Source organism: Manis javanica, chromosome 14 (assembly GCF_040802235.1).
Source record: "Manis javanica isolate MJ-LG chromosome 14, MJ_LKY, whole genome shotgun sequence".
NCBI lineage: Eukaryota > Metazoa > Chordata > Mammalia > Pholidota > Manidae > Manis > Manis javanica.
The window spans coordinates 75531413-75539259 of NC_133169.1; the positions used below are offsets into that span (position 1 = coordinate 75531413).

The 7847-nt window shown below is 38.2% G+C and overlaps 1 non-coding gene across 1 annotated transcript; it reads left to right on the plus strand.

The window, feature by feature from the left end:
* Positions 1-7475: 7475 nt before the first annotated feature.
* Positions 7476-7585, plus strand: LOC118967514 (U6 spliceosomal RNA). The gene has a single exon (XR_005054613.1). It is a non-coding gene; the product is annotated as a U6 spliceosomal RNA (small nuclear RNA).
* The last annotated feature ends 262 nt before the right edge of the window (positions 7586-7847 follow it).

Consider the following 7847-nt stretch of genomic DNA (forward strand, 5'->3'; position numbering starts at 1 on the left):
AAAAAGGAATTCAAGATCGTTTTAGGGAAATCTGTAAACCATATAATGGAAAGAAGCCAATAAAAGTCAACCATAACTCCTATTTCCTATTCTACCTCCCATTGACCTAATGGTATATTTCCTTTGATTCGTTTTGTGTGTTTTTTTATGTTTGATAATATGGTACATACTTTGTTTCTTATTTACATCACGTATATTTTCCAATAGAATAAAAAATTTGTTGTAAATACCTCCTCTAGTGGTTTCATAATAGTGCAAAATTGAGCTCAATTAATGTAAACACAGTTTAAAATGGAAAACTGTTGGTGGTGTGTTGTTAATCTGTCCTAAAACCAGTATAGCATAATGGTTTGTAGCAGTGTGTAGTTAGAAAGTCTCAAGTTTGAATCTGCATTTTGTCACTTACTAATTACTAATTTGCCAGTTTTTTCTATGTGTCTGCAAGTCAACTAGTCAACTATACAGCCTGCAAAATGCAACAAAACTGCATCCACTTCACTGTTTTTTTTTCCTGAGGATTTAATAATAATACATTGTGTCCTATAGAAGTAGATGTTTCATGGGTACAAATACAATGTTTAAATTTAATTTTTCTCCATTCTCTATTCCCAACTATGCTAGGCTGAATCTTTCTGTCTCTTTAACATCTGGGGCAGTTTTCACTACTCTGAGGTTATTTTCAGCTATTAACATGTCATAATGGTTCAGTTTAAAACTTCAGTGTTAACTTTTCTCCCTCAAGTTCAGGCTTGCAAATAATGAGGAATGGTCTGCATTTCTCCTAACAGTCTGGAACCTGGGAGAAAAGACCAGGGCAAAGAACAAAGTCATTTTTACTTATCCTGGCTTTGAAATAGTCTTTTCGTGCTGTTTCTCTGCTAAAATCAGTTGACCACATCAATGCCCTCCTTGTGACAGGAATTAAAATGCTTGCTTTTTCATCGGGCTCTCAGGCACGGCTCTCACTGTGTCTCTAGGATTCTCCCATCACCCCATTTCTCTGACTCCTGTTCAACTTCTTTAATCCCCCTCCACCTCTGCCAGTGACTGACTCTTGACAGTTTCTTGCTCCTGCGATTCCCTTGCCTAGTGGACAAGATTTTCAGTGGGGGTAGAAGGGAGGGTATGGAGGAGACACTAGCCAGATAACTTCTGTGGTCTTTCTTGAGCAATGTGACCCCAAAATAGTCCCAGCTGCTCCTCTCTGGTGGATAACAGTGTCACACACACTGGCAAAGGTATGGCCTATAATGTTGTGCAGATGAGAGAGATGTCTTCACTGCCTCATTTGCATATGGAGACATCCCAAGGAAGACAGACTGTCAAGGGCTGGGGCTTGGAATCTACCAGATCTGACCTTCAACCCTGGTCCTTCGACTTCTTGCTTTCTAGGTATCTGAGTTTTAATGTTGCACACACCTTCTGGCAATCAATTCCTTGAACTCTTTATCTGTAATATGTGAATGAGGAAGGCCAAGGGTTGATGTAAGAATTAAGCAGCGTCCGATAGTCCAATGAGTGTCTTTAACTTACTTCTTTCATTTCCTAGTTCATTCTAGGCATGCAGCCCGTGTTTTTCCTTTTTCTTTTCTTTCATCTCTTCTCCTCTCCTCTTTTTCTCTCTCTCCCTTCCTTTTCCCCTCTATCCCTCTCTCCCTCCCTTTTTCCATCTCTCCCTCCTTTCATTTCCTTCTTTCTTTCTGTTGTTGGGGAGTAGACATGGAAAGGTACTTGGATATCTGACTGGTGGAATGAGTGAGGGTACGCAGGAGGAGGGTGGGACTGCTATTGTGCTGCCCTAGCCAACTGCCTGCACTTTGGTGAGCCCAGACACATATGCTTCTGTGCCCTGGTTAAAGTCAGGAACTTTGGGGGTTTCTTGTTTTGATGGAGTGCAATGACAAGAAAGGTATACAGAAAGGAAATTGTCCCACTTAATCTGGAAGGATGTCATTTCAAGCTCAAAGGACAGGTCAGCAGAGACTGAAAATTGATTTCGAGTGACTGGAGTATAAAACCCATATGAATGAATTCATAGATAGTCATATATAGTTTGAACATAATTATTAAAGAAATTTTCAGTGTCCCTGGTCATCCACAATTTGGCATCCCATGTTCATGCACTTTAATACTCACAAGAAATATGTATGGAGAAAGGTTGAAAATAAAGAGTGAGAATTGAATCTCCAATATTCCAAGAAACACATTAAGATTTGTATTAACTGCCTTCAAAATCCATTTTTGATAGAAAAATTCAAGCTGAAAGTTTTTCTAAGTTGCCATAAACTGAATAGGCAAAAAACTTTGGAATTGTTTTCCACGAAGGGAAAGTTCTGCTGAGTTGGTTTGATATAATTTTGTATTGAGAAATAAGGCGTCAGGGAGGTGGTTGGGGAGAACTCAAAGGGGGAAGGGATCATAAGGAGAGGAGAGAATCAACGCATAGCAGAAACACGGATGCTTTAACTGAAATACAAATGATTTTTAGACTGTTCTGGAATACAAGGGTGATAGTCATAACTGCCCAGCTGTTGTCTGGAGAGTTCAGCAGCTGCACATAAGTTACTACGAAGAGACAGACTTTCTTGTCTTTTCTTCAGTTCTTATGTGACACTGGATAGTGGGGAATTTACCCTAAATGGAGGGAGGAAAAGTAATCATTCTCTAAGAGATTCAGACAAATTGATGAAACAAGAGAATTCAACTCCTCTTTGACTTCGTTTTGTTGAAATATTGATTTGAAGTGCAATTAATTATATCTGTCTCATTAACACCATTTAGAATATGCCAAGTCTTGATTTTTTAAGTGCCTTAAGCCATGGAGGTATTCAAGAAAATACCCACTTGAGAGTGTTTGCTTTTCCCTCCAGTAACCTAATGAAAAAAATGAAAATGGAGTAAGATTTTCCCCCCCTCTTTATTCAAGTTACTCAGGGCTTTATCTTCTACCATCTGTGCAGTATTAAAAATTAAGATGTGGTGGAGAGATGCTTTAGTTGAAAAAGAATTCAATGGAAATTGTAAACTAAGCTTCATACCTGAATTTTAGACTATTTGGGAATATATATATTAGAGCAATATGGCAACATATATTATGGGCTGTTAAATGGAGGCACAATAATTAATGTACCTGAACTATGGCGGATATCCTAACATCTCTATTGTCCAAAGATTAGAAGCCTTTACAACAGGCCTTTACAACAGATTAGTTACATTCTAAGGTCCTTTTTCACAGAACTGTTTGTGGATTTACTCCTTTATAATTTTCTTTAATTCTTTAGTTGGGCAAACCAATCTGATTCTATCTCTTCTAGTAATTTTCTGTGTCAAACTGTTAATGCCATACCAGCTGAGAATTACAGGTCATCCTTGACTTACAATGGGGTTGTGTCCCAATAACTCCATTGTAAGTTGAAAATACTGTAAGTCAAAAATAAGTTTAATACACCTAACAATACATTTAGTTCTACCAAACAACACAGCTTAGCCTAGCCTATCTTAAACATGCTCAAAATATTTATATTAGCCTGTAGTTGGGCAAGGTCATCTAACAGTCAATTTTATAATAAAGGGTTGAATATCTCAAGTAACTTAATTGAATATGGTACTGAAAGTAGAAGACAGAATGGCCATGTGAGTACAGTGTAGTTGTAAGTGTATTGACTATTGACCCTCATGAGCATGTGGCTGACCGGGAGGTGTGCAGCTCATTGTCACTGCCCAGAATCATGAGGGGACGGTACCACATATTGTTAGCCAATGTAACTCTGAGGGCAAATATTTTCCCAGCCCAGGGCAAAATACCTTTGAACTGAAATCAGTCAACGGGAGAACCTTTTATTGCTTACAAGCAGTCATCCACTTCTGCTCTCCCATGTCTCTTGTGAAGGGGCTGCAAAAAGGGACCCCACCCAACCTCTCCAGGCCAGATATGTCCTCACTCCCCCTGTAATCACCTATTGATATGGAGATGGCTACTTCTCTCCACCCCCTGGAAACACTTATTGATATGGAGATGCATTAAGGCCAGGTGAGAGATTCTGGAAATATTGCAAGTTTACCCACACTCAAGAAAAGATCCAAATTCAAAATTCAAAGTAGTTTCTACTGGATGTGTATTGCTTTCACACCATTGCAAAGTTGAAAAATCATGAATTGAACCATGGTAAACTGGGGACCATCTGTATTTCTTTTTTTTTTTTCTTCCAATTTTCATGTAACTTTATTTTCACTGATTGTTAAAAATAATTTTATTACATATAAATAAGTTTCTTCTGCTCTTAATGCTGTTAAAACAATGATCATCTTTGCAATGAAACAAATCACAAACAATTTTTGAGCACTTACCATGTATTAGAGAGTATGCTGTGCAGTTTACTTATACTTATTTTGATTAATCCTCCAACAGATCTTGGGGGTTTGTTATGCTTATCTCCATTTTACAGGTGATAAAACTGAGGTGTAGCATGCTAATGCAAGTGATACTGTAGAGCTACAGAAAAATGTCATGTCTTCACATTCTAAAATCCAATTGTTTAATCATTGTGCCCCAGGTCAACTGTACACATCTTTGCATATTTTCTTGAAAATAATACTTCTAGATGTAGAATTGGGCCAAAAAGTAAATGATATTTTAAATTTTGATACATACTGCCGAATTGTCCCTCAGAAACTTGTATCAGTGCTTATCAACAGTAGATGAGACTTCTCCATTCCTTTATTCTCTCATCAGTACTGGGTGGTGGTAATTTTTCCCTTAATTTTTGCTAAGCTGAAAGGTGAAAAATGGTATTTTAGTATTGTTTAAATCTTCATGTTTATTTCATTAGTAGTTAAATTGAGCATTGTTTTAGAATTTAAATGCAATTACCATTTCTTTTTTAATGAATTCCTTGTTGCCTTATATTGTCTGTTTTCTGTCTTCATTTTCTCTTGATATGTGAAAGTCCTTATATACATTGCAAATAGTTTTTATCATTTTTAATTTTAATTTTACCATTATTAATGTTGCTTTTGTGACATATAGAAGTTTTAATTTTTAGGTAATGATATTTTTAAAGTTTCCTTTTGTTTCTTTCTTTAGTGTTAGGTCTTCAAAGCTTTTCCCTCCCCAGTATTTTAAACTTATCAACTAATACTTTGTTTTATTTCTTTTAAAGACTTAGTTTCTATAGTTTGAATTTTTATTTGCCTGAAACTTATTGTGATAGATGAGGTATGGTAGGGAAGACTGCAGAACTAGCATTCGACTCTTATCCTTTTCTCCCAGTCAATATTTAATGACTAACTTTTCTCTTACATTTTTTGCACATTCTGTGGTCCCATACATTCTTGGATCAGTTAGTAGATTCTCTATACCAGCATATTCTAAATAGTAGTAGGCTAAAACAGATTTTAAATCTCTAAGATGTTAATAAGGAAGGTGGTATTTTTGACGAGTACTTGTGTTGCGGGGCAGCTGTGTCTGGGGAGGTCTCTCCCTGCACACCAAGTGAAACCTCAACCTGGACAGGGGACGTTTCTTGACTCTGAGCAAGAAAGAATTCTTGAGCAGGTGGGAGAGTAGGTGAGGAAGGAATTCATTAAAGCAAGAGTAATAAGTGGCAGCTGCCTTGTAGGCAGCTGAGAGCAGGAAAGTACAAAGGGAAGGAGGAAAAGTTCACTGAACTCCTTCTCAGCCTAGAGCAGATTCCCTTGCCAACTCCGAAAGCTAGGCTCACCTGGCGTCCTGTGTCCACTTGAATCTACTAGGTGTGGGGACTAGCTCCTACTACCCCAGGATGTGGGGGAGCTGCAGAGCACAGGATGGAGTGAGATTATGTCCTGAGAACTTCCCAAAGAAAGGAGATTTTTAGGCAGGCTACTAAGAGCAGATAGCACAGTGGTAGTTCTGTCCAGGTCACTCAGATGATGGGAACTTGCAGCCCCAAATCAGAGCCCTGTGCAGCCCCTCCCTGCTTATCAGGAATAAAACAGAGACAGAATGAAGACTTAATAGAATGAAATAGCAAAGAGACACCAAAAATGCTTACCACCGGAGAGAAGATACAATAAGTTGAGCAACGATAAGATTTTATTTAGAAGTATGCCCTTAAAGGGGAGCGTAGGCAACCTCAGAGAGGAGGCATACTGAAAGGCTGGGGATTGTGTCTTTTAAGGCTTTCAAGAATGGAGCAAATGGCAGCGGGGCAGGGGGGTCTGTAGTCTTGACATGTGATCTCATGATGTCTCTCTGTCCAGTGAAGGACACTATGTTTTCATCCACAGCTGGTTCTCTACATAATTCTGTAAGATAAACTTGACACAAGGAATTTATTGATCTGGTTCTTCTCTAGGGTAATGGTTATCCTCAAGCAGTGGGTACATATCGTTTAGGACCACTTGCCCTGCTTTAAGATAGGTTGTTGGCTGATTACTAAAGAATATGTTAGGAATCTCACCTCCTAACTCCTGGTTTTTAAAATGGAATCTCAGCCTTAAGATGGGGTTACTCCTGTTCTGACTATGCTGTTTGCATCTTGGCATTTTTCATCATAGGCAGGAAAAGTTCATCATGATGCTTGTCCCATGTTCCTTCCCTACTTTACTTGCCCATGGAAACCTTTTTGAGAAGTAGTGTAGTTGCACATATCTTGGGAAACCTGATCTATTTTTTTTTTTTTAAAGATCTGTTTATGGATAGGCCAGTGCCACAATCATTTAATTCATGCACCTTTATATTTCATCATTTAATAAGCCATGTTCTTGTTCATTAGTGTATTTTTTCATAATACAAGATATTTCTCAAATAGCTTGCACACCTCTCACAAAATGGACATCTTCAGTTATGAGGGAAAAATATGTCATGAAAATTTTGTTGCTTTTTTAGGACCTTGTCTGATTTCCTTTCTTTTTCCTTTTTCCATTTCCTTCTCTTTGTTTAACTTTGGAAGAAAGCAAGATCTTGAAGAACCATTAGGTTTTCCAAAGGCTAACTATGATCAATCTAAAATTAGTTCAGATAATTCTTGCTAAGAAGAAACAAAACCCCCTGAGACCGAGAGGGAGCAGCCCATCAGTACGAGACAAGCAGACCAGGGCAACGTGACAACCGCGATCCTGAACACCGAGAAAGCGCTAGCAGGGCTTAGAATTGGATCATAAGAAATTGTTAATAATAAGTGAGGCATATGTCACAAAGTATATCTTGGTCATTTTTCATTTTCCAAGTTGTTCTAAAATTATCTTTAAGACCATACTAAAGTTTAAATTTTTAAAGAAAATTAGAATCTTGGTATAGGAAGAAAGTAGACAGCTGATGTGGAGACTAAGTCAACTTAGGTAGGTAGGGCACCATTCTCTGATAGTTTAGGAAAAGATGTACCTTCAGATTAAAATCTTAATGCACTGTATGACGAGGGAGAATTAAGACACTGGAGGCCTCATTTTGCTCCAATGGAACAATTCCTGAATTTGAGTCAAGAAAACTTGGGGTTCTGCTCACTTCGGCAGCACATACACTAAAATTGGAACAACGATATAGAGAAGATTAGCATGGCCCCTGTGCAAGGATGACATGCAAAGTCATGAAGCGTTCCGTATTAAAAAAATAAATAAATAAATAAGAATAAAAAAGAAAACTTGGGGTTGAGTCCTGGCCTGTCACTAGTTGTGTGACTTTGCGCAGGCCATTTCATCTTCCCATCTCTAAAGCCATGGTGTGCTGGAAGCTGCTGTTAAGACAGAGCAGATTCAGAGCATTTCCTTCAGCTCTGCATTTGGTAGCCTTACAGTTACACTAGCTTGAAATTGGCCATGGTGAGAGTTTGCACACCGTGGGAAATGACACATACTACAAATAAGGGCAC